The sequence below is a fragment of the Pinus tabuliformis genome, chromosome 4_1 (genome assembly GCF_031772625.1).
Source record: "Pinus tabuliformis cultivar Carrire ecotype Pingquan chromosome 4_1, CPIR1, whole genome shotgun sequence".
Classification (NCBI taxonomy): Eukaryota; Viridiplantae; Streptophyta; class Pinopsida; order Pinales; family Pinaceae; genus Pinus; species Pinus tabuliformis.
In genome coordinates this window covers 249,431,596-249,459,155 of record NC_142303.1, presented here as the reverse complement: position 1 = coordinate 249,459,155, position 27,560 = coordinate 249,431,596, and the positions used below count along the sequence as shown (strand labels likewise).

Sequence of the window (27,560 nt, the reverse complement as noted above, 5' to 3'; positions counted from 1 at the left end):
ACACCATGTATATCAAAATATTGCTCCATCTGAAGTATCCAATTTACCGGATCCTTGCCATCAAACTTCCTCATCTTGCTTTTTCTTGATTTTAGGAGCTCTACCTTGAAACGACTATAACTCTGTACTTTTAGATCTTTAAGTTCTGAAATTGTGACCTGTAGTAGCCCTCTGTGTCCTCTTTCCAATGCCACAAGTCTGATCCAAATTGGATTCTCCAAGAAAAAGTTATGCACAATCTCCCGCAGTGACCTGATTATAGACTAGTTCAGTAGAGCGAACTTGTATGAAGTGCCACGTGTCACTGTTTCAACCTTTGACTCTCAAAAATATATAAAAAGAAACTACAGTCTGTCCTCTTTCTGTACCTTCTTACAAAATTTCAATCCGATGCTCAGAAAGAGAGTTATGATGATTTCCCCCAGGTCACCTGTTTTGAGTGTAATTCAGGAGTCTGCAAAAAGACCAACTTCCGCAGATAATATCTCCGAAAATATCGCGCGAAAAGATGTGAAATTCGGACCCAAGGTTCAGCGCCAATTCTTCTCAAATGGGTTTTTTTTGCGACTTCTGAAACGTCACAGAAAAAAAGTTATCGCGAAAATGTGACGATGACCTGTTTGGAGCAGCGAAACCCTAGAATCCAAAGCTCTGATACCAAATGTTATGAAACCAGCTCAAGAAAAGATAGAAAAGATAGATCAACGCCTTATAATTAAGCCTCTTCGAGGGGGCAACCTCCTTTACATTACATAAATGAACAATTCTTGGATGATACAAATGAAAATACCTCCTTTCTATATATAGGAGTCTAAGTGGTCCCAATACAATCAAAGCCTACATAACAATAATATTGTAGGGCACAACAGTAACAATGGTGGGCTTCTATGTGGCATAATAGTAACAATATGGGCACTACATGGGTACATCAATATAATAAGTGGGTTATACTAATAACAATAAGGGGTTACACTAGTAGTATAGGGGCCTAACAGACAACATCACCAACTGGAGAGTATTCAACGACGACCCAGACATCGTAAGTTTCCTTACCTCTGAAGGATCCTACTCAAACCAAATAATCGACGAGGACTGTCATGACCACCAAATACAACAAAATGGCACTGATAATGCTATACCCAAATCAGTGGTCAAATTAGAAGATTTGTATGACTTAAAAAGTCGGTTCAAAAGGTCAGCTAACGCCAAACTTTACAGTTCAACTCTGAACTACGAATCAGTGAACTTAGGAACCGAAGAGAAACCCCAAAACGTCAATCTAGGCCAAGGCCTGGCTCCTGAAGAAAAGTCAGCATACATCCGTCTTCTACGACAGTACAAAAACGTCTTTGCCTGGAACTACGATGAGCTGAAAACTTATAACACTTCTATCATTCAGCACACTATCCCTATGATTGACAACGAGAAACCCGTCCAACAAAAGCTCAGGAAAATCCACCCCAACCTGGAAAATTAGATAAAAACTGAGCTGAATAAGTTGTTGAGAGCCAGAATAATTTTCCCGGTCAGACATTCCAAATGGGTATCCAATATGGTACCTGTTAGGAAGAAAAACGAAGATATTAGAATCTGCATCGACTTCCGGAATCTCAACAAAGCCTGTCAGAAAGACAATTTTCCCCTCCCACCTATGGAGCAAATATTACAGGCTGTAGCAGGCTCAGAATTGATGTCTTTCCTAGATGGATTTTCAGGATATAATCAAGTGCTGGTACACCCAGACGATCAGCTAAAAACCACCTTCCGAACTAAATGGGGTACCTACACGTATCGGAAGATGCCGTTCGGTCTGATCAACGCCGGCGCTACTTTTCAAAGAGCTATAGACATTGCGTTCAAAGGGTTAGTCAATAAATCAGTAGTGATTTACCTGGATGATATAACTATGTACTCCAAGAACCGAAGCGACCATCTCAAAGATTTGAAGCAAATCTTTCAAAGATGTTTAAGGTATGGAATCTCGCTTAACCCGAAGAAATCTTTTTTCGCGTTGAGTGAAGGAAAATTGCTAGGGTTCATAGTGTCCAAATCGGGCATTCACATTGAACCTGATAGAATCAAAGAAATTTCCGAGATATCCATGCCCCATAACAAAAAGACCATGCAATCTTTCCTAGGACAGATCAATTTTGTGAAAAGATTTGTCCCAGATTTTTCACGTATTATTTCTCCTTTACAAAAAATGATAAAAAAGAATTCAAACTTTAAATGGGGTCTAGACGAGCACGAAGCATTTAACTTAATCAAACAAGCCATCATCAATGCTCCATCCCTAGCAACCCCAAATTTTTCAGAACCATTCATCTTATACACGTTTGCCTCAGAAAATTCTTATGCTGCGATCTTGACCCAGGCAAACCAAGAAAAGGCAGAAGCCCCAATCGCATTCTTTAGCTCAAACTTACAAGGTGTTGAGCTGAAATATTCGGACGTAGAGAAACAGGCGTATGCCGTTTTCAAAGCGGTCAAATATTTCAGACCCTTCTTGCTAAAGGCCCATACCAAGGTCATAGTACCATTCCCAGCGGTAAGAAACCTCCTGATTCAAAAAGACGTGGGTGAAAAGAGAGCGAATTGGATCACCGCCTTGCAAGAATACGACCTGGAAATCAAGCCGGCACACATCGTAAGAGGCCAAGGCTTCTGCAAGATGTTAGCCTGAGCATCGCAAATCCCCGAAGAATCGCCTGAAGAGGTACACACGTATGAGGTAAGCCTAAACGACGTAGAATCATTTTATGCTGACATCATTTATTTCCTGAAAAACGGATATGCTCCATTTCACCTGGATCACATCAAAAAGAGAGCCCTGAGGTTGAAAGCTAAACAATATCAGCTCGTAGATGATGTCTTGTTTAAAAGAAACTATGATTCTGTGCTTCTTAGATGTCTTGAGAAAACTGAAGCTGAAAAGGTTTTGCAGGAACTCCACGATGGACCAGCAGGTGGACAATATGCTGGAGAAGCCACCGCACACAAAATCTTACGTGCAGGATACTACTGGCCCACGTTGTTCAAAGACTCGTACAATCACGTAAGAAAATGCCAAGTCTGCCAAACGGCTGCAGGGAAACAAAAGAAGTCATCCATGCCACTGCAGCCGATTAACATCGAACAGCCGTTCAGCCAATGGGGCCTGGACATAATAGGTGAGATCGTTCCTCACTCCTCTAAACAGCATAGGTATATCCTCACTGCAACTGACTATTTTACTAAATGGGTAGAGGCAATTCCTCTCAAGACAGCTAATTCTGAAAACATTGTTGAATTCATAGATCAGTTCATCATTACTAGGTTTGGATTGCCAATGGCCTTAATATTTGATAACGCTTCATATTTTTCTGGAAATACCATGACTGAGTTCGCACTCAAAAGAGGGTTCAAACTAAAGTATTCTGCCAACTACTATCCGCAAGGTAATGGGTTGGCTGAATCAACGAACAAGAACCTAATCAGGATCATCAAAAAGACAGTCGACCAAAACCAAAAGAATTGGCACAAAGTGCTGGTAAACGCCTTATGGGCAGACAGAATTACCAAGAAAGCCTCTATCGGGACTTCTCCCTTTAATTTGGTTTACGGGAGAGAAGCAGTTCTTCCTACTCACTTACTCATTCCCTCCTTGTCCTTAGTGCAATACATTGATGAAGTACCTACTTCTCCCTTACAACTAAGGCAAATGGAAATAATCAAGTTAGAAGAACGACGAGAGCAGGCCAAGAAAACCCATGCTCACCACCAAGCGCAGATAAAATCCTCTTTTGATTCGAACATAATGACCAGAAAAAACTTTCAGATGGGTGATTTAGTTTTGAAGTGGGATAAGGCTCACGAAGAAAAGGGCAAACATACGAAATTCTAGAAGCTATGGCTTGGTCCTTTTCAAATCATAGAAGTCATAGGCCCATCGACTTTTGTGTTGCAGGACTTGACAGGCAGGAGAGATTCTCTGCCTGTAAACGGACAAATCCTCAAAATGTATTTCCCATAGAAGGTCATCCTTCTGTTTTTGTAGGATAATTTTAATTTTTTTTTTTTTACGTTAGTTTTCCATTTTTTTTTCATAAATAGGGTTGGTTGTGAACGATCATAAATAGTATTCATGAAGAAACATACCATTTCTCTATCAGATTTTGATTTCACTTGTATAAATAGCAAAAATTTTCGAAAAATCTGACTTTTATTATTGACAGGTAGAGTTAACTTTAGCCTGAATGTGATGTTAGTTTCAACTTTACAAAGAAATCTGGGATGAAAGTAACTTTTAGCAAAAAATTGTTTTATGCCAATGCAATGAAAAGTATCATCGATAGCAAAATAAGTATTCTCTGCAAAACTGCTGTTCTTAAACTCTATTATTGTCGTCCAGAGCTTTCTTAAGGAAAAACAATGACTTCCTCCCTGCTAAGGAGAATCGCAGCATCCAGAGAAACAATCCAAGAAAACACTATCTCTCAAAGAATAAGAGGTCTCATAGCGAGCCAGCTTATCATGACCACAGATATTATAACTTGCTGACTTTGCCACTACTGTCTATCAAAACAAGGCAACGACTCAAGATTGTTGCAATCAAAAGACAAGGGGTCTCATCACGAGCCAGCTTGTTCAGCAAAAGTGTAAATCAAGTGGATGACTGTGTCATAATTTGGCCACCAAACCAAGACATTGTTCTTTAGAGAATAAAAAATTAAAAAAAGAAAGAAAAAGTGTCAAAAGGGTTTTTCTCTGAAATGTTGTAAATAACCTCAAGCAGGAAAAAGGATCATTGCTGGATAACATGGTAACCCTGTCGAGGCTATGGACGCTTGCGGGCAGCAGAGGCTCTACCTACGACAAAGGAGCATACTTTACAAAGCCAGTACGCAAAGAAGACCTTATTTTGTCTTTGAAAAGACTGAGTAATGACTAGGTATGAATACAAGAAATAACCCAGAGGAAACAAACAATCAGAATGAAATAAGAAGTTATGACGAAGCATCATTGACAGGATAAAAGGTAATACTCTATCTGTCCATAACAAAATTTAGGCATAAGAAAACTTTTCTGTTTTGGAAGTGAAAATGCAATAGAACAAGCAGAGATAACTGGTTCTTCACAGTGAATCGCCATTGTTGTGGTCACCAACAACCCCCCTTCTTCACTTGACATTAGCAATAACGTCAAGCAAAGAGGGGACCTGAACAAAAATCCCAAAAAATATTTTTCTAAAGTTTTTGTATTTCTCTCCCTAAGGCTTAAATCGCATCGCAAAGAAAGGCCGAAGCATTGCTCGAGCGCGAAAAGCAAGACTGCGAAGGAGCGATGCGAAGTTCATCGCGTCGCATACATCACACGCGCCCCTTTAAAAGAAGACCTTCGAGAAATGCCGATCGCCGATATGCGATATCGCAAATCGCAAGCATCGCGCTATACGGCATAACCATTAAACAAAATTTGCGATATCTGCGATTTGCGATCTGCGATGGCAGCGATTTGCGATCTGCGATCTGAAAAGACTTATCACACGATAAACCCAGGATTAAGTGCGCGCCTTGAAGGAATTTAATGACCGCATGCTTGAGTATCTAGGAATGATTGCATTACATTTATCGAAGAGTCAAGTCATGATGAATGTCAGGGTTATGCATTCATTAGAGATTAATACTTTCACGTCAAATCTTTTCATTTCCCTTCTTCTTTGCGTAGACTGCAAGACACGCAACTAATATAAGTTTATATGCAGGAAACATTTGAGGGAAAGAGGAAAGCGCCAATCAGATAGTAAAGAGAGAATGCCTCCGCAAACGGATGCCGCATGCAGCAGAACCGCGGATTCCAGACTATAAGCCAACCGGCACTGATGAAATTAGACTATTCAGGACTCAGAGTCAAAGGCGCACAAAAGCAGCGTGTTCAGAAAAGATCCTGAAGCTCAGACTTGGTAAAGCAGAGAAAGAATCGCATGAGAAGGAAGACGCTTCAGGAAAACCTGGAACAAAGAACGGAAACAATTCTTAAAACAGGGGGATGTCCATATAGCACGACTCCTAACCCACTCAGTCATTCGCACAACCGGAAACCGAAAACAGCAACAGCAAAATCAGTTCGAGAAGAACCTGGGTTATGCTAAGTATACACGTGGCGAATACACCCAGCTAGAGAAAGGTTTTCGAAAATATCTTCTGGTCTGCCGGAAGGAAGTGCCAGCTCTTGTTATTTCCACTTTTATCTCCAGAGCGAAAGAAGAAAGCAGCCAGCCGACTCTTCCCAGGAAAACGTTGCACTGTTGACAGCACTAAAGAGAATATACAGAAACGGTCAGAAATTAGATTTTAAGTTTAGAAATAAAGTTGCTTTTAGTAAAAGGGTGGTCATTTGAAGCCGATTCCCTAATTTCATGTAATTAAGATTGATTAGTTAGTAGTATTTAACCCTTCTCATGGTTTTTGGAGAAGGGTCCGGAAATCTGTCAAAAAACTTATCCTCAGAACATGCACTTCTGCACCCTCAGAGGAGGTTTTTGATGAATAGATGGATCAAGATTTATTTATGTTTGCATTTTAATGTCTGTTACTGATGTTGCACTTCTGTACTCTTAGCAGATGTTAGAACAAGTAGAAATAAATCATTATTACTTGAAGTTTATTGGTGAAGTTAGTCATAAATGGTACTTTTATCTCTTGACTAGATTCTGCTAGTATCCCTAAAGTGATATGTAGCTGAGTTCTTTATATGTTATTGTATGAATGTCTGCATTACCATTTGGCACTTCTGTACGGTGGGATAATTTAATCATGCTTAACATATAGAAGACTGATTATGCGATATGATGTTCACAACTATTCTGCCTAACTTCTTATGCAGAATGGTTTATCTTTATTGGTTTATATTCTGATATCAGTTGAATGATCTTTATTACCAGCTGCTGTTAGAAATCTTTCTAGATCGCATAAACAAAAAAAAAAAACACCCCGGGTTAGCATAGATCAGATGTATTTCTCTTCATTAGATTACATTAGCATAGAGTTAGTTTAGCAGTTAAAATTGAGACTAGTTTAGAAAAACCTCTAGATTAATATCATCAGACTCTATGCACACACACACACCCATCACATTGGGAAACTGGTCCCATTACCCCCAGTCGGACCCGCTACTCCAAACGAGCAAGGAGCCGCCAACCAGGTTCCGGACCGGGTGGGTATCCCCCTTGTTGTTGACCCGACTTCGGGCCCCTCAACAGTACCGAAAGGGAAAAACTCTGTGGAGTTGTCTCAAATAACCGGGCTTGATGTATGGTTCATAATGTTCCCTGTCAATTTGTTGCCTTTTATTCTACTATTATCCGACATTAGGATGTTGGTTGCTAGAGAAATAGACTCCGTTGTCAAGGTGAATGTCACACCATCTAGAGTGGCTTGGCCATTATGTAGATGAAGCACAAACAACCTGGCCAACTCATGATGGTATTGGACTCTAGCAACCATCTCACAGAACTGATAACAGGATTGGTGTTGGAAGCACGTGATAGCAAGAGGGTAGGCCTGCAACTGGGCAAGTGAAGTAAGTTCCTCTCGTATATGTTTGCCACCCTTGTGAGGTCTCCTTGGTGCATGCATTTTTGCAGGAGAGTCAATGTGTGTCTCTTCATCTCAGTCATGTGAAGGATCAGATTCCATGTTTGCTAATGTTTGAGTTTTCTTTATGAGTATGAAAAGATTTATGGTGTTTTTAGTTTTTTGCCACCAAGGGTAAGAATGTATGAGGGACTTTGGAGGGAAAGGGTATGAGGGGTTTGGGGAATATTATGACAAGTTTTTTGGGAAATAGGGGGTTTAGGGAATAGTATGTGAGCTTAGGGACAACAATTAGGGTTTGGGGATGTTGTAGTTAGGATTTGGGAAAATGGAAATTGGGGATAGTGGTGAATGATTTTAGGAATATAGGAATTAGGGAATGAGTGGATGAAACTGAAAAATAAATGGAGTCAAAGAGTAAGGGAGTGATGAAATAGACTTGGTAGCAAAAACATAAATACAAACCCTAGGCAATTGTTTTTTAGCAAAATTGCAAAGAGGTAGGGTTTGAGATTTTACACACTAAACCACCATAAATTCTAAGAAGAACTCTTTCACTAGCAAGGGAAGAACTCTAGACTTACTTTCACACCATAGGATTGAGCAATTTTGGAAATTTGAGGGAGTTTATGGTGAAATCGGGCTTGCAACTCTATGCGTCGAGCCACAAACCCAACGCGTCGCGCCCTTTATATGCGTCGCGCCACAAACCCAATGCGTCGCACCCTTTATATGCGTCGCACCAGTGTATTTTTTACACTGTGGGGGGCGGCCTAATGCACCGCGCCTCTCACCCAATGTGCCGCGCCCATGAACTTGCACAGTTTTGTTGCAATTTTTCTCCCTTTGTTCAACACGGCCTTCTCTTGCTCAATCTTTCTTCTTTGAATGCAAATGAGCCTTTTGAATCATGAAAAATGATTTATATACAAGATCTTTTGATTTTTTCATTCATAAAACCCACTTTTGTAATGTTTGCATTGTGAATTACTTTTTCTACTCTATTTTCTAGGCAGTTTACTTTATCTGTGCCTTTGATGAACTGAATGACTTGATTTTTTGTTTGCCTTGTAGGGGATAGAGTAGCTGAAGCTTGACAAGGTGACCAGGGTTGCCACTAAAGCTTTTTACACATGAGAGAACTGAAATTACACCAATTTATACAATAAAAACCTAAAATACTATGTTTTTCCTCAAAACAAGGTTTTGAGGAAAAAAAAAACATTTCTGAGCAAGTGATATGAAATTGGTACTGAAACTTTATTCAACCTCCTCATGCACCTCTTGATCATTATTTGACATTTTGAAGAGCTTTTTGATGAAACCCTGGACCTAATGAAACTGAAACCCTAGAAATGACTCTTGCAAATTTAAAGACAAAAAGTGACTGCAGATGATCTTGATGAATGGAAATGGGCCAGCAGGTAAAGGACATGAGGGAAAATGTACAACAAGCCACTACCATCAGATGATCCATGCTCCTAATGGAATGCAGCTGACTGAGTGAGACACCTAATATGTAATGCAACAAGAGAATTTGATCTTTGACGGAGGGATGAAGATACCGACACTAACACATTCCTACCTTCTTCATAACTCCTGATAGTTGTGGCACAATACATTGTTTCAATGGTATTTTTCATTTAGTTAGAATCTGAGACATAACAAAACCTCCACAACTTGGTTCTATGGAATCACATTTCACCTTTGATTTTGTTAGATTTTTTCCTTTTGTGTACTCAATATCATCTTTTTCGTGCATTACTCTCGATTAACAAGTGATTGCAATAATTTCAAATATAACCTATAGATTAATCATTGCAGCCATTGAATATAACTTGATCACATCCCCGGGCTCTTTGTAGACCTCAAGCCTGTTGACAACATCAATAGACTCATAATCATCTGCATTTGAATTCATCTCAAACTTTGGAATATCCATATTCACTTTGGCATATGTAGTGTTTCCATCATCTTCAGTCTTTAAGATGCTCAGGATCATGCCACGCATGATGAAAATAGGAAATTTGGTCACAATTTGATTGGCATATCCACCATTTTGATCATATTAAACATCAAGATGCATCTAGTACAATCTATCATAATTTTCCCCAGTTTGAGCAGCAGTCCTGGGGTTGAGAATTGTATCATGCATGGTGCCACTTTTATGTGACATGATGGATCATAAAACAACAAGTCCATCTCTTGAGTTATGAGGTTTTTTATAGTTCTTCTTTGTACTTATGGTCTTAATTTGTCCTTGAAGGTATCCAAATTTTGACTAATATCACGTGCCTCCTTATGCATACACTTCTGCATGTGAATCTACTATAAGACCAAGATTTTTTTTCACATGGATGCAATACTGAAAGCATGTTTCCCCAAACTCTTGTATAGATTGAAATCTCATACCACCTTAATAATCATCCACTCTATTAATAATATGGCATTATGAATTACTATTTATGGAAAACATAATATGATTGGAGTCCCAATTCTTTACTTGAAATCGTGTGTTTTACTACATACTTACTTAATGGCACCATCATGATTTGAAATCGGAGTTTGAAATCATTCAAAACCTTTCTTTCGGTCTAAAACAATTTAATCATTTCCATCATTAACTGATTGGCAATATATACTATCATTGATGGTTTGACAAGAAAATAAATCTTCTCTTAAGTCTCAGACTTCCACGGGCTACCTTTCACAAGTGGAATTTGAGGCTAAAAACAGATCTTCTAGGATGCATTCTTCAATAATGACTTTGTCTATGATGTTGGTTTTATCAATTTCCAAGCACAAAACTGAACTAGTAAATACATCTTCATTGCTTAGAGGAATAATTTGAAAGTTGTCATAGCCATTCTTCTAATTTCAAATAGTATCTTCAATTATTTCTTCGTCATATTGCTATAGATATTCGATAAAGGCCATGATCTTGATGCCAAGAATGCAAACTAAATTTTGGAATCTTTCCCAAATTGAACCAATTCACGCATTATGGTCTACTACATACTTGATCTTCATTAAACCTAATCTAACACAAAAACCATAAAAAGAACCATGAACAATTTTGACTAAAGAAATCTGTTAGATTTCCTTGTATATATTTTGAGCTACCAATTCAGTTCCATATTCAACAAATTCATATGTATGGGTGTTTTCATAGGCGATCTGGGATAGGTGACCTCCCAAGAAGTCTTGGTTACCAGGTGCAAGCCCCGAAAGTGATGATTGACTCTATGTGATTCATTTCACTAGTTTCAATCCCACTTCTCCACCCCTATGAGCATCACCCGATGCAATGAGTGCTAAGTGAACTATTAAAAAATCATGAGAAATTAGTCAGTTACGACTACCTCTCATGGAAGTGGTCATACGTGAATGACTTACTTAACGCAGTTGAATCCCAAAATGATATCTAATATAATGCACTGCGTAAAACCCCCAATACTTAAATTCAAAAAGAGTGAAGGGATCTCTTCTTGAATGGTTCATGAGGCACAATACTTGTTAAGGTTTTGAAAATGGGGTAGCAAGCTAAGTGGGCTTGATTGTGGGGAAAACTCCACAGTTAAGCGCGCTTGAGCCAGAGGCAATCTGGGATGGGTGACCTCCCAAGAAGTCCTAGTTACCGGGTGCAAGCCCCAGAAGTGATGATTGATGCTATGTGATTCATTTCACTAGTTTTAATCCCACTTCTTCACCCCTGTGAGCATCACCTGATGCAATGAGTGCTAAGTGAACTATTCAAAAAACATGAGAAATTAGTCACTTACAACTACCTCTCATGGAAATGGTCATATGTGAATGACTTACTTAACGCAGTTGAATCCCAAATTGATATCTAATATAATGCACTGCGTAAAACCCCTAATACTTAAATTCAAAAAGAGTGAAGGGATCTCTTCTTGAATGGTTCATGAGGCACAATACTTGTTAAGGTTTTCAAAATGGGGTAGAAAGCTAAGTGGGATTGATTGTGGGGAAAACTCCACAATTAAGCGCGCTTGAGCCAGAGGCGATCTGGGATGGGTGACCTCCCGGGAAGTCCTAGTTACCGGGTGCAAGCCCCCGAAGTGATGATTGACGCTATGTGATTCATTTCACTAGTTTCAATCCCACTTCTTCACCCTTGTGAGCATCACCCGATGCAATGAGTGCTAAGTGAACTATTCAAAAATCATGAGAAATTAGTCAGTTACAACTACCCCTCATGGAAATGGTCATACGTGAATGACTTACTTAACGCAGTTGAATCCCAAAATGATATCTAATATAATGCACTGCGTAAAACCCCTAATACTTAAATTCAAAAAGAGGGAAGGGATCTCTTCTTGAATAGTTCATGAGGCACAATACTTGCTAAGGTTTTGCAACTGGGGTAGCAAGCTAAGTGGGCTTGATAGTGGGGAAGACTCCACAGTTAAGCGCTCTTGAGCCAAAGGCGATCTAGGATGGGTGACCTCCCAGGAAGTCCTGGTTATGGGTGCAAGCCCTGGAAGTGATGATTGACGCTATGTGATTCATTTCACTAGTTTCAATCCCACTTCTTCACCCTTGTGAGCATCACCCGATGCAATGAGTGCTAAGTGAACTATTCAAAAATCATGAGAAATTAGTCAGTTACAACTACCTCTCATGGAAATGGTCATACATGAATGACTTACTTAATGCAATTGAATCCCAAAATGATATCTAATCATATTTCTCCTACAAGCTCTAGAATTTGTGTGTACACCCTCCTAGTTCACCCATGTTATATCTTGTAACAAGGTCGGGGCCACTTGGCATGAAAGCATCATAATTGGGGAGGTCGCAAAGTGGTGAGGAAGAATGTGATGAGGTGAGTTATATCACAGTGAGGAAAACCAAGTTGTGATGAGAAAAGATACGGAGGTCACGGTCTATTGAGGGAGGTCATGATGTAAAAGATATGTTGTGCTTCAATGAAGGGAATACACACTCTATTGAAGGAGAGAATAATCTATCAAAGAAGTAAGCAATGTGATTAGGTAGCTTAAATTCACTAAAATAGATCATAATCTAATGAAACGAAGTGCAATTTGGATTTAAGGAGATCACTAGTTGATAAGAAATACACTATCAGCAGCGAGAAATCTAATGTTAGTGAGGGGAAAGAATGGTTCTTTGTTTTCCACCGATGCGTAAACACATTTCTTATTTGCAATGAGGCACCTCAAACATTTCTTCTTTGTTATAAGCGCTAAGAACCTCCCCTTAACACATGCTGATGCACTGAAAAGCTTCAATGGATTCTTCAAATGCTCCTTGAGCTTACGTGGACCAGTGGAAGGCACCCTTCTTTGTAAGGTCTATTAGCAAGGAATGCCCCAATGGGGAATTTTTGCACAAATCTACAAGATAATTTGAATTAATTGTGCCACGATTGATCTTTTTATCCACATTTACGCCATTGATAACCATCATCCAGAATGTCCACATCACTTTTTGTTTGGACAACAATGTGATGCTCCTTAATTTTTCTAAGTGAAGAAACTATTTCTTTCATATTCTCCTCCTTCCTTATTTTCACCTCTCACACATCATCATATTCATTTGCATTGTCTGCCCTACTAGATTGATCATCATTTTCACCTTCATCACTTGAACCAGATGATTGTTTAGCACTCATTTGTCCAACATCATATTCCCTCGCTGATGTTGAGGGATCTGACTATTTGATCTCATAAATAAACATAAAAAAACTAAATAGATCCATCAATTTTACCATCCATATTTTCATTCTTATCATCAAACCCATATGTTACATAACTCCCATCTTGATCAAAGAGATATGGCTACACAGTATTAGTCATGTGTCTACCAGATTAGGGTTTTGGATTATGATTGTGATCACCTTTGTAAACAATTTTAGTCACTTGCCCATCATGGGATCGTTCAACCTTTTTATTTATAGGACACTTAGGATGGGTAAATTTATAACAGTTGTGAGGGTACTCACTACCCTTAACCTGCTTTTTCCCATACTTGCGCCAATTGCGGCCATCATCAAAAGGCCTTTCTATAACAGGATAAACCAATGGTAAAGGTGTTTATTTGGGAGTAGATTTTGAAACCAATTCAGGACACCCAATTTTTGTATTACTTTCTAGTTGCATTGGCATCTTATGTTGACGTGAAACTATATAAGTATTGACATATGCTCCTGCAATATATTCCATCTAAAGTCGCATCATTTTCATACTTGTTTAATACATCAAAGGTGGGCAAGATTATGCTAGAAGGGCTTGGGCATGCACTTGTGCCAATACTTGCTTATGAGATATACCCAATGGCCCCTTGTGAGGATGCATCCTTGTGTGACATCATTAGATTTATCTCCAAATCAATACTACAACCAAGTGGAATTTCACATAACGCCTACAACCTTGCATAAAATGTTATGAAATCAGCTCAAGAAAAGATAGAAAAGATAGATCAACACCTTAGAATTTAGCCTCTTCGAGGGGGCAACCTCCTTTACATTACATAAATGAAAAATTCTTGGATGATTCAAATGAAAAAACCTCCTTTCTATATATAGGAGTCTAAGGAGTCACAATATAATCCAGCCGACCTAACAATAATAATATAAAGCCACAAAAATAACAATAGAGGGATTCTATGGGGCACAGAAATAACAACATGGGGGTAATAGGGGCACAACAATATAAATAAGGGGTATAACTACAATAGTAATGGGGTAATCACTAGTATTATAGGGACCCAACATGCCCCTCTCCTTCAAAAAAGTGTTGTCCTCAACGCTTGAGCAGTTCTGGATACTTCTGCATAAAATTCTCATCCTCCCATGTGGAATCTTCAGCGGATAAGTTCTTCCACTTGATAAGATACTCTGAAATTGATCGATTTCGTAGCTGTCGAGTTCTTGTTTCTGTGACTGCTTCTGGTTCCAATATAATTTTTCCTTCCTCGTCAAGTTCTGGCAATATTGTTTGAACTGGGAGCTTGTCACCTATAACCTTCTTTAAACATGAAACATGGAAAACTGGGTGCAATCGAGAAGCTGCAGGAAGCTCCAATTTGTATGCCATAGTACCAATCTTTTGCAACACCTTGTACGGACCATAATACTTTGGTGATAATTTATTATCCTTCTTAGCTTGCTTTAGGGACATTTGCTTATATGGTTGTAGCCGTAGGAATACCCAATCACCTACATCAAAACTTCTTTCACTGCGATGTTGATCTATCTGTTGTTTCATTCTATTTTGTGCCAACACGAGGTTATCCTTTAAGAGTTGGAGGACTTGTTGTTGATGTTCGATGTGATGTTCCACTGCCTGAACCTTAGAATTTTCTCTTAAATATGATGTGATGGATGGTGGTTGATACCCATAAAGTGCCATAAATGGGGTCATTTTTGTTGCTGTATGGAAGGAAGTGTTATACCACCATTCAGCCAGAGGCAACCATTTGACCCATTGTGTCTGTTTATCAGATACAAAGCAACGAAGATATCCTTCCAAACATTTGTTTACTATCTCAGTTTGCCCATCAGATTGAGGATGATAAGATGAGCTATGAGCTAACTGAGTACCAAGACAAGAAAATAATTCTGTCCAAAAATTTCCAGTGAAAATGGGATCTCTGTCACTTACAATAATCTTTGGGTTTCCATGTAGCTTTTGAATTGTTTCCATAAATGCAGTAGAAACTGTACTGGCTTTAAATGGATGTGATAATGCACAAAAGTGTGCATACTTGGTAAGTCTGTCAACTACCACCATGATGACACTCTTTCCCTCAGACTTGGGTAAACCTGTGATAAAATCCATTGAAACCTCCTCCCAACGTTGGCTTGGAATGGATAAAGGTTGTAATAGACCCGGTGTCTTAATTGTTTCAACTTTATTTTGTTGGCAAACCAAACATTCCGCCACAAACTTTTGAATATCTGATTTAAGGCCATCCCAAAAAATTTCCTTCTTAACCCTGTGGTAAGTTTTTAAAAATCCTGAGTGCCCTCCTAAGGGAGAAGTGTGCAATTCCATAAGAATCTTTTGTTTTAGCTGGGAATTCTTACAGAGGTATAAGCGATCTTTGTACCATAACGAATCATTTTGCCAGCTAAATGTATCAGACGTACTGGAATCTTGTTGTAGCTTTCGAATAAGTGCCCACACTTCTTCATCATTCTTCCATTCCTCCCTTGCTTGTTTATCCAATCTGGTTGGATAATAGAAATGGCGCACAACAATGCTTCCACATCCTCATCCTTTCTTGAGAGTGCATCTGCCACCACATTTTGCTTCCCTTTTTTGTAGATGATTTCAAAGTCATAACCCAACATCTTTGTGACCCACTTTTGTTGCTCTTCAGAGGATAATCTTTGTTCTAAAAAGTATTTAAGGCTATCATGATCCGTTTTTACCTTGAAGTGTCTTCCCATTAGGTAGGGTCGCCATTTCTTAAGTGCATGGAGTATTGCCAACATTTCCTTCTCATAAATAGCTTTGCTTAAAAACTTTCCCTTGATTGGACGACTTTCAAAAGCAATGGGTCTTTCATCTTGCATTAGAACAGCACCAATTCCATTTCCTGAAGCATCACATTCCACAATAAAGGTTTTTGTGAAGTCCGGTGTAGCTAAGACCGGTGCTTGGCACATTGCCTCTTTAAGATGTTCAAAGGCCTTTGTTGCTTCCGGAGTCCATGAAAATGCATCTTTCTTCAATAATGTTGTTAGAGGTGCTGCTATTCTCCCATAATTCTTAACAAACTTGCGATAATACCCTGTCAACCCAAGAAATCCTCGCAGATGCTTTATGGATGTGGGGATTTTCCATTCCTTAATGGCTTTAATTTTGCTAGGGTCTACCTTAACTCCTTCATGAGATACAATATGACCCAAATATTCCACCTCCTGGACTCCAAAAAAACATTTGGATCTTTTTGCATATAATTGTTTCTCCTCCAATAGTTGTAGCACCTTGTCAACATGTTCAACATGATCCTTCCAAGACTTGTTGTAGATTAGTATATCATCAAAAAATACTAACACAAATTTTCTAAGGAATGGTTTGAAAATTGAATTCATCAAACCTTGAAATGTTGAAGGTGCATTGGTAAGGCCAAAAGGCATGACCAAAAATTCATAATGACCCTCATGAGTTCTAAATGCCGTTTTCGGAATGTCTTCAATCTTCATTCTGATTTGATGATATCCCGAACGAAGATCCAACTTGGTGAAGTAAATTGATCCATGCAATTCATCCAGTAATTCATCAATGACAGGAATGGGGAACTTATCTTTAATAGTGAGCTTGTTGAGCTCCCTATAATCCGGACACATGCGCCATGATCCATCCTTCTTGTGCACCAATACTACTGGAGCAGAGAAAGAACTTTGACTTGGTTGAATTATACCAGCCTCTAGCATTTCTGCAACCATACGTTCAATTTCACTTTTTTGGACATAGGGATATCTGTACGGCCTGATGTTTGGAGGAACACTTCCTGGAATCAGATGAATAGCATGATCATGATCACGCATAGGTGGGAGACCTTTGGGAGTCTCAAATACCTTGGAATGATTGTCCAGGACTTTTTGGAGATCTGGAGAAATAGATGATTCCAATGTGGAAACATCTAGCGAACATAATTGTGCAATTACACCTCTTTGCTCCTTTTTTAGAAGCTTTGTCATACCATTAGAGCTGATTATCTTTCCTGGTTTCCCTGCAATACCCCTTAATTCAACTTCCTTTCCTTCCGTAGAAAATTTGATGAAAAGTTCTTGAAAATTAAAAGCTATTGTACCCAAGGATTGTAGCCATTGGACTCCTAGTACAACATCAGCACCTCCCATTGGAATGGAAAGCATTGGGCTAGTCAATACATATTCTCCCATGGATAGCTTGATATTATGGCACTTTCCAGAGCAATTTATTGTTCCTCCATTTGCAATCATCACTTGACACTCTGGTGCTGGATATAGGAAGCAATTCAATTCTTTTGCTACCCTACAATGAATAAAATTGTGGGTGCTTCCTGAATCAATCAACACTATTACCTTTTTCTTCTTGATTTGTCCTTCTATCTTGATGGTTTGAGGAGTGGTAATTCCCACCAATGCATTACAAGATATGGTCGGATTTATTTGTTCTTCATCTAGGCTTTGTTCCTGGAGTATATCTTCTTCTTTGACCTTTCTTGCTCCTTTTCTTCTTCCTCTTCACAATCTATGTAGAATAATTTCTTCTCAGCACACTTATGACCTTTAGTGTATTTGCTATCACAACTGTAACAAAGCCCTTTTGCTCTTTTTTCTTCCAATTGTTGTGGTGTCAACCTTATAGGTTGTGGAAGACTAGGGGCAACAACACTTCCATCTTTATAGTTGTGAGTGGTATGCTTCCTGGTTGCCATAATTTTGCTTTCCATTTTTCTTGCTAACCTGAATGCCTTCTCTAATGAATCAGGTTCCCAAAGGCGAACATCATGTTGGATATTATCCTTTAAAGACCCTATGAACACATCAATCCTATGCTCCTCTGGAATATCTTTTACCCTTATGTTCAATTTTTGGAACTCCTCAATGTGCTCCATTACTGAACCCTTTTGTTTGAGACTTATCAATTGGCTAAAAAAAGTGTTGCTTTTTGTATCTTCATAATGTGCTATCAATTCTTCCGTAAAAATTGCCCAAGTGATAAATTTTTTACGAGAGAAAAGCCATTGATACCATACAAACTGATTTGGTTCCAAATATACAGTTGCCATACGTACCTTTTGTGTGTTTTGCACATTATTGAGATCGAAGAACTGCTCCATCTGTAATATCCATGTGGCGGGATCCTTGCCATCAAACTTCCTCATATCGATTTTTGGAATATGGTGGGTCTTCGATCCAACATTAGAGTCTATGGAATCATGATTAACATTACTTTTGTTCACATCATGAGTTTCCTTTACAACCTTTTCACCATTAGTAAGTATTTCTTGTAGAAAATTTGTCATATCTGTCTTCAAATCTGCCATGTCTGTCTTCAAATTTGTCTTCAAATCTACCATGTCTCTCTTCAAATCTGTCTTCGAATCATTTATCTTAGCTTCCATGCCCTTTATCTTAGATTCCACACCATTTATCTTATATTTTACACCATTTATCTTAGATTCCACACCGTTTATCTTAGCTTCTGTTAGCTTTTGTGAGCGTGACATTTGTTGCACTTGTTCTTGTAATTTTGATATATCATGTAGCATTTCTTCCTCTTCTTCATGAGTCATGCTAGAGCTTTCAGGTTCCTTACTAGGTGTTTGCATTTTCTTTCCTCGGGGCATCAGTTACCAATAATAATGCTTTACTATGCCCTTTGAATTCCGTTAAACCAAGCTTACGCAAAAATTTAAAAAAAAACCTACACACCTTTTTTCACTTTATAGAAGCCTGATATTGAATCTGATGTATCTCTGTAATTTCGGATCATCTAGTTCTGAAATTATGATCTGTAGTAGCCTTCTGCGTCCTCTTTCCAATGCCACAAGTCTAACCCAAATTAGATTCTCCAAGGAAGATTTATGTGAAATCTCCCACAATGACTTGCTTATATACTAGTTCAGTAGAGTGAACTTGTACGACGTGCCACGAGTCACTGTTTCAACCTTTGGATCTGAAACCTGCACATAAGAAACTAAAATCCGTCCTCTTTCTGTAACTTCTTATGAAATTTCAATCCAATCCTCAGAGAGAAAGTTATGACTATTTTCCCCAGGTCACCTGTTTTGAATGTAATTTAGGAGTCTGCAAAAAGACCAAATTCCTCAAATCATATCTCCGCAAATATCGCGTGAAAAGCTCTGAAATTCGGACCCAAGGTTCAGCGTGATCTCTTCTCAAATGGGTTTTTTTTTGCGACTTTTGAAACGTCACAGAAAAAAAGTTATAGCGAAAATGCCACGATGACCTGTTTGGAGCAGCGAAACCCTAGAATCCAAAGCTCCGATACCAAATGTTATGAAACCAACTCAAGAAAAGATAGAAAAGATAGATCAACGCCTTAGAATTCAGCCTCTTCGAGGGGGAAACCTCCTTTACATTACATAAATGAACAATTCTTGGATGATTCAAATGACAAAACCTCCTTTCTATATATAGGAGTCTAAGGAGTCACAATATAATCCAGCCGACCTAACAATAATAATATACAGCCACAAAAATAACAATAGAGGGATTCTATGGGGCACAGAAATAAAAACATGGGGGTAATAGGGGCACAAAAATATAAATAAGGGGTATAACTACAACAGTAATGGGGTAATCACTAGTATTATAGGGACCCAACATAAAATGAAACACAGTCCTTTCAAACACCAAGGAGAACTCTTATAATGATTGATGCAGAATGTATCTATCAACACCATTGTTAAAATAAAATAAAGTATGAATGAAGCCAAGTAGGTCCATGTTGTTTATATAGAGAATATAAAGTCTCCCACATGTAACATAAAGAACAATGGGCTAGCCAGTGCAAGGATTTATCTTGCCAAGGAAATCAACAATAACAATATATTTTCATTGAATCACTGATGGACCATGATTTATCTTCCAATTATATAGACTTAGTAGTATCAACTCTCCATTAATAACTACTTCTAATTTTGGTAATCCTTCTAGTCCCATTATAGTCTCGTACAAAGCCTAGATATATAAAAACATGAATGAGTATAGTTCTCACAATTCACTAAATATAAAGCACTCTTCACCTGTGGTAGACAGAAATGTAGGGAGCCTTGAAATAGGGCTGGGAAAAAAAAAACTTTGCAATATGCCACAAACCATGATGTATTCAAAGAATGAGAACCATGATGAGGCAAGGTAAGCACAGAAAATGTGCTTCGTGCAAATATAAGTAGTTATAGCCTTTAATGATAGTTAGGTTATTAAGGATTTTTCCCTAGTCCAATGATGAGAATAACAATTAAAACATTTGAAAGAAAGGAGGACCCAAAATTTAGGTGTGCAGGAAAAACAAATTGTGAGATATTGTAGCAGCTAGAACAGCGCCACTCAAGCCACACACTAGGGCATTTTACCCAACCAATTTCCTCTCCAAGCTCCATACATATGCAAGACAATCAAGGAGAATTTTAAATAGAATTCCACCAAGGAATTTAACATAGGTTTACCAAGTTATAGGCTCAATGGCAATTGAAGCTCACTTACCCTCAAATCTGTAACATGATCCAGTAATGAAATTGTAAGGTACCAAGGAGAAGTGATTGTTGAACGAGCAAGGATTTAATGAGAGAATTATGGGAACGAAACTTTTGTATGAAATATTTTCTCCAAGTGTCACATGAGGAACTCACTCCCATTACCTGGGAACTCATATAAGCCACTTGTCCCTCACCTTTTCGACATAGACTTATGTCTTCATAACTTTGGGTTATGCTCATAATTCAATTTTGGAATTTCATATTATTTTCATGACTTATGAACCATGTCATGGTTCCAATCCCTCACCACCCCATCTTCTGGAGTCCTAGCCCCCATCTCTCATGCCCAATTTACTTTGCAATACTAGTGTATTTTATTAACTTGAGTGTGATTTACATATCACATTATTAGGCTTGTTGGCCTTAATCACATAGGCCCTATGGCCTCATAACATATAAACACATGCATGTGGGCCTTAAAATAAGTATATACACGTGAGAATATAGTCCCAATATAACATGGCTCAATCGTCTAATAAAAATATGTATAAATTTTGGGGGTGTCGCACACATTTTTGGTTCAAGACGCCTTTGCCTTTGGGTAGACTTATTTGAAGTTGATAGTGTGTAGACTCAGTTTGCATATAACTTACATTATTTTTGTAATCTAGTTGTTAGATCCAATCAAAATATCCAATTTATAGTTTGATATGTTTAACTATACCTTTGTTGAAGTCAATTGTAGCATATGATAATAGAAGTGAGTATACCCTTCCCCTCTTGAATTGTATATCTCTTTATTTAAATTTTCCATATATTTTCAAGGATTATATAAGGCCTTAGCATTGAATGGAATTAGGAACCTCTATCACATTATCATATTAGTGTTGATTGACTAGCACATATGGACAAGATGGAAGGTTGATAGTTAGAAGTGTTTGTTTTGGATGCCCTCATAGGATGGCAAGGCACACCATGGACATATTGGAACCTTTGCTTAGATTTGGTGCACTATGAAACTTGGTATCTCACCTTGGAAGGAAACTTAGCAAGAAAAGGTGAAGATAATTGTTGTAAGTAACTTCAGTTGAAACATGTAGTACACATGACGAGAAAGATTGGCATAGAGAACTTGACTAGTTTTGGTGCTTGGACTACATGTAGACTAAAGGACAGGTAGTCACAATGAATGACATAATTGCCTCTGGACGTAAGAATCCATTGAGTACAATCATGGGATTCACTTATTAGGAATACATCCATCAAACAACGCATCCATTGGCACATTTTAATGCACTTGGGAAAAATTGGATGCAATTGGCGATAGTTGGAGGTACTTGGTCATAGTTGGATGCACTTTGGTGGAATTGGATGGACTTAACACAGTTGGGCATAATATTGAGAACACTTGTTGTACTTAGATGTCCATCATACAAGTCACCAAGGGAAACAAATTACAGGATGGAATTTAGGTCCATCTTAGAGTGAAGGGGATTTCAAGTGCAAGGTAAGTCTCATATTAAAGGAGGATACCTCAAAAGTGCTAAGGAGAGAAGTCACTGTTCCTTCACCAAGAGTGTAAAGGATATTTTCAACTATTTTAAGATTAGGGCTACACATAATAGGGTGAATTACACTGGTTGAGTAAGAATAAGAAGAAGAATATAGGGCCTATAGGAGGTAGTGTTTGGCCATATAATTGTCTTATTTTTCTACTTGATTCTTTAATTATTATATTGTGTTGTTATCCTTTTGATCTATATTCATTTCTTCTTGCTTGCTATAATATGAACCTTGATAAAATTTGTTTATCCACACAACCTTGTTATTTTAGAATATAAAGGTGTCATATTCATGATCTAGCTATCAATTTGTCGAAGCATATTTTGTGATGAACAAGGATCGTGAAGCTTGAGATAAACCAGTTTCACCATGGATAATTTTGGCTAAAAGACAAGATTTGAGAAAAATTTGTTTCTATAATAAGGTGTTCATTGAAATAGTGGCCCTTGGCCTTTTCATCGAACTATAAGATATTTTTTGAATTCGAAAGAACATCCTAAGAATCCTTGATTCTCAGGATGTTCCTTATTTTGTAATATTAATCTATAATCTTCTTTGTAATATAAAAGGTGTGACATGTCTCTAACTCAATTGTTGGAAAATTATTGAGTTTAAGGCAAAATAAAGAACTATGTTCTGATTGTACTTGTTTTTGAGATATTTTTAATGAAAAGAGCTATCAATTAAATCCAGTTTCCATTATTTGTAATTTGACCTGAGTCCTTTTTAAGATAGGCTAACTCTTGGGTAGTTGGGCCCTCTCCCGTGGATGAGGTGTTATCTCAAATATGTAAATAGATTAGTTTTCTTTTGCGTTGTTACTTTCTGACCATTTTTTGTTTCGTCACTTGAATGGTTAATAGTTATTTCAAGTTTGATTATATCCCATATTATTCTTTGATAACAATATAGTTATTTCATATTTATTTCATTTGTTGTTCCTTTAATTTCTTATTGTTGATCCTTAAAATATGATTTTATGTTCCTTAGCAACGATTTTTTATTTATTCCTATGATGGTTGGATAGTTAAATGAGTGTTAGATTATTGGAATAGAATTTAATATTTCTTGTGTTGTTCCTTAATTTAATTCATATGTTGAGTTTTCATCTAGATTAGTACTATTGATTAGTATTTAATTTCATATATTCATTAGAATTTCATTTCTATACATGTGGTTTTGATTTAACTATAGATAGAATCTACTTTCATCCTTGTCATGTATTTTCGAAGTTTTACTCTTCTTACTCATTAGGTTTTGTTGGATCTAAATTGATTGAAGAGTATGCATAGATAAATTTGTCTTCAGCAAGTAGTTTATTAAAGAATCATAGGAGATCTCATATAGAACCTGTGTTAGCCTCTGGTAGTTTCCTACATAGATTTTGTTGATTTCCTTGAAATAAAAAGATGTTTCCTAGGTTGATAAATTAATGTTTAGGTAATTAGTTGTTTATTTTGAGAAATTAAAATCCCCAACATTTTGGCGTTGTTGTCGAGGAGGTTTTCAAAAGATCACTACCATACTAATATCTAGTTGTAGATGCATACCTGACTCTTAGAGGGTTGGATATTAAAGATAAAAGGTAAGAACTTGCGCACACACCATGAATAACATGTGGTGAATTTTTCCCTCAATAGGTAGTTTCAGGAGATCTAGTATGCATGACTAGAAGAGGAAATAGAGGTAAACATTTGAAAGAAATGAATCCAAAAACCACCCCTGTGGGTGACAAATCCCAAGGCCACGTGAGCCTTGGAAGACATGCCTTTATAGACAAAATAAGATGAACAGTAGAATCTCAAGCTTCAAGAACCTGACCAGTATCCATAAAAGGATATACTCTTGTCATTACTTGTGTGGAAAATTCATTACTTGTGTGGAAAATTCTATGCTATGGCATAAGCTGAGATTCATGACAGAATTACAGGATCAACAACAAAAAAAGAGGAGAGCTTTCAATATTCATCAACGGGACATCCTGACATTCATAACAAAAGTGACAGACACTCTTATAACTTGTGAGAAGGAGGAGGTAAAACAAGAAATCCAAATTTTCAAAAATATGAACAATATCCTCCCACAACACCAATATCAAAAGAAGGAGTTATGGTTCCTGGTTTAGGTAGTATTGTGAGACCTATACATACTCATACTCCTAAATCAAAACAAGGCCCTAGACATAAACATCACCATATCAATCCTCATCAACTAATGCCTCCTAACTTTGGGATCCCATAAGGGTATTGAAAAATATTCAACCAAATGGTAGGATAGGTAAATCACTAGCCATAACAACCTCAACAATAGAATTTCCTATTTTTAATCCTCAAGCCAATGCACCTATGAGGGTTGTCCCATTGCAAGGCCTTCCAAATGCATAATTGTTTGAATTTAATGTATTATGTATTGGGTATGATTATACCATTGATCCACAAATTTTGAAGCTTTTCCCCTCCACGTTGAAGGGAGAATCAGTGCAATGGTTTATGGGATTAGAAAAAGGTACTATTTATCCTTGGGATGAAATGAAAGAAGCTTTTCTAAAACAAATACTAGGACTACTGTATGTCTGGGGATTTGAGAGATGAAATTTTTAAGATGATTTACAAAGAGGATGAGAGCTTGGAGGAATACATAGAAAGGTTCCAATACAACCTGCAGAGATCACCATATACCAATCTTCCTCAAGAGGTATTGAAATCTACCCTTATTAGGGGTATGGGATATATCTCAAAGGGAGAATATGATGACATTATTAATTTTTGTATCAGGTGTTCCCAAGGAAGCACAGGGAGAAAGCATGGGATATAAGATACCCTAGGGAGAACTAGTAGAAATGTTGGTGGGGGAGTCACTCACGCAAAAAATGGTACTTTATTAAAATAATTTAAAATTGATAGTCTGATTACCCTAACTAAACAGTTAAATGTGTTGCAGGTAAAGCAAAAACAGTAAGAGATGGAGCAAGCACTGGCAATCTTTTTTCCTAATTGTCATCATAAACATGGTTGCAAAGAATCCCCATTAGATGCAATTGAAATATATGTGATATGTGCAAAAGACCATCCTACTGATTAGTGCCCATCTTTGTTAGGAATAAAAGTTATCTACAAAGAGGTTGGAGTGTAAATTCACCCTATGTACCTCTACCTCAACGATGACAATGGCAATCTCGTCCTCCAAGTATGATCCACGATCCTTCTACATTTTTTACTAATCAATATAATCAACATCAATATCCTAGACATTATTGGAAAAATCAACAATACCCTGGACCATCTTGGAAAAATAAACAATACTATGGATCCCCTTAGCAGAACCAGCAATATTTTGGACCACCTCGGCAAAATCCATAATATACACAATATCCTTCCCAATGGGTGAATTGGATCACTCAAGGGCCATTCTAGCCTAAAAATTGGAAATTCCATCCTCATCAAAGTAATAAATCATTAGGACCATTACCCCAATCACAACAACAACTCCAATTACCCCTGAATGTTCCATCTCTGTTACATCTTCAATTACCCGCACATCCCAATCCCAACCCAAATAAAAGACTCATTCAAGTCACTGAAGTCTTAGAAATATATGATTATTGTCTTCCCCCTTTGGAATGTGATTAATTACAATTAAGATCGGAGAGGACGGTTTTTACAAAAAAATCTCCAATAATTTCTTAGCAAACTAAAAACAAAAATAAAGAGCAAACTCAAACCCAGCCTAAAAAAAATTCATCAGTTGCAACCTATGGTGGATAATAATCATATTTTCCATCAATATCAAGTCCACCTATTGAACCCACTAATCACTAAAACTTCAATAAGGGTGCAGTTGTTTCTCCTCCATTCCCATAAAGGTTATCTTTAGTAAACAAACCAGTATACCCTGAATTGTACCTTGTATGGGAACTGTGAAATCTGTGTGGTAAAATTCCTCTTTTGTAGACTATTAAAGATGTACTCATTTATGTAAATACTATTAAAGAATTATTTGTTAATAATATTTGCAGGAAGCCTAAATACCCTCCAACTATCCATGTAATTGGGAAACTATCTGATTTAATATTAGGAAAACAAATTTTTTTCAAGTATGAAGACCCTAGGAATCCCATAGTCATTGTACAAGTGCAGGGTATCAGTTTTCCAAATACTTCGGTAGATTTGGGATTTGTTATTAATATCATAACATTAAAGGTTTTCATTGTTCTTGGATTACATAAGTTAAGACCCCCCCCCCCCATATCTTGGAATTAACCAACAGATCTGTAATTACACCAGAAGGAAATCTTGAAGACATAATCATGTCGATGGATTCATGGGAGCACCCGACCAATTTTCTGGTTCTTAATCTTGAAGACAAGTTGGAAGGAAAACCCCTCATATTGGGAAGACCTTGGATTCTCACTACTGACGCCTATATTGGATGTTGAACTGGGAATATGACAATTACATGGGGAACAACCATAAAAAGTCTTACTATTTGCCCCTTGCTAAACCCAGTATAGAGTCTGGCAATATAATAGGAACCCTAGAAATTACTTGATGCCAATTTCATATATCCTATATCAGTTAACCAATGGGTTTAACTTCTTATTTCCATCCCTAAGAAGAATGGGAAGTGGCACTTTTTTGTAGATTACAAAGAATTGAATAAAGCTACTCAAAAAGACCACTTCCCCCTTCCATTAATCGATCAAGTTCTTGACACTATGTCTAGAAAGAAATACTTTTCTTTTCTGGATGGATTCAATGGATATAACTAGATCCCAATTGCTCCAGAAGACCAAGACATAACTATATTCACGTGTCTATGGGGAACATTTGCCTATTGAGTTCTCCCATTTGGTGTTTGTAATGTACCCACAATGTTTCAGCAAGCAACCTTAGGTATATTCTCTGATTTAGTTAATGACGGGCATGAAATTTATATGGATGATTTAACACCCTATGGCGATGAATTTGAAGAAGCCTTGAACAAACAAGAGAAAGTCCTCATCAGATATATATTGACTAAGATATGTCTCAGCCATGAAAAGTTTCATATGTTAATGACATAGGGTGTATTCTTAGGACATTTTATCTCTACTACAAGTATTCAAGTGGACCTCGAAAAAATTGAGGTAATTCTTAGAATCCATACTCCAAAGACATAAAAAGAGGTATGTAGTTTCCATGGCTATGTTTCTTATTATCAGAGGTTTGTAGCACA

General features: G+C 37.6%; 1 pseudogene; it reads right to left on the bottom strand.

Annotated features, from left to right (window-relative positions):
* Window positions 1–12,996: 12,996 nt before the first annotated feature.
* Window positions 12,997–27,560, bottom strand: part of LOC149175206 (putative WRKY transcription factor 20) — a 39,274-nt pseudogene continuing 24,710 nt past the window's right edge.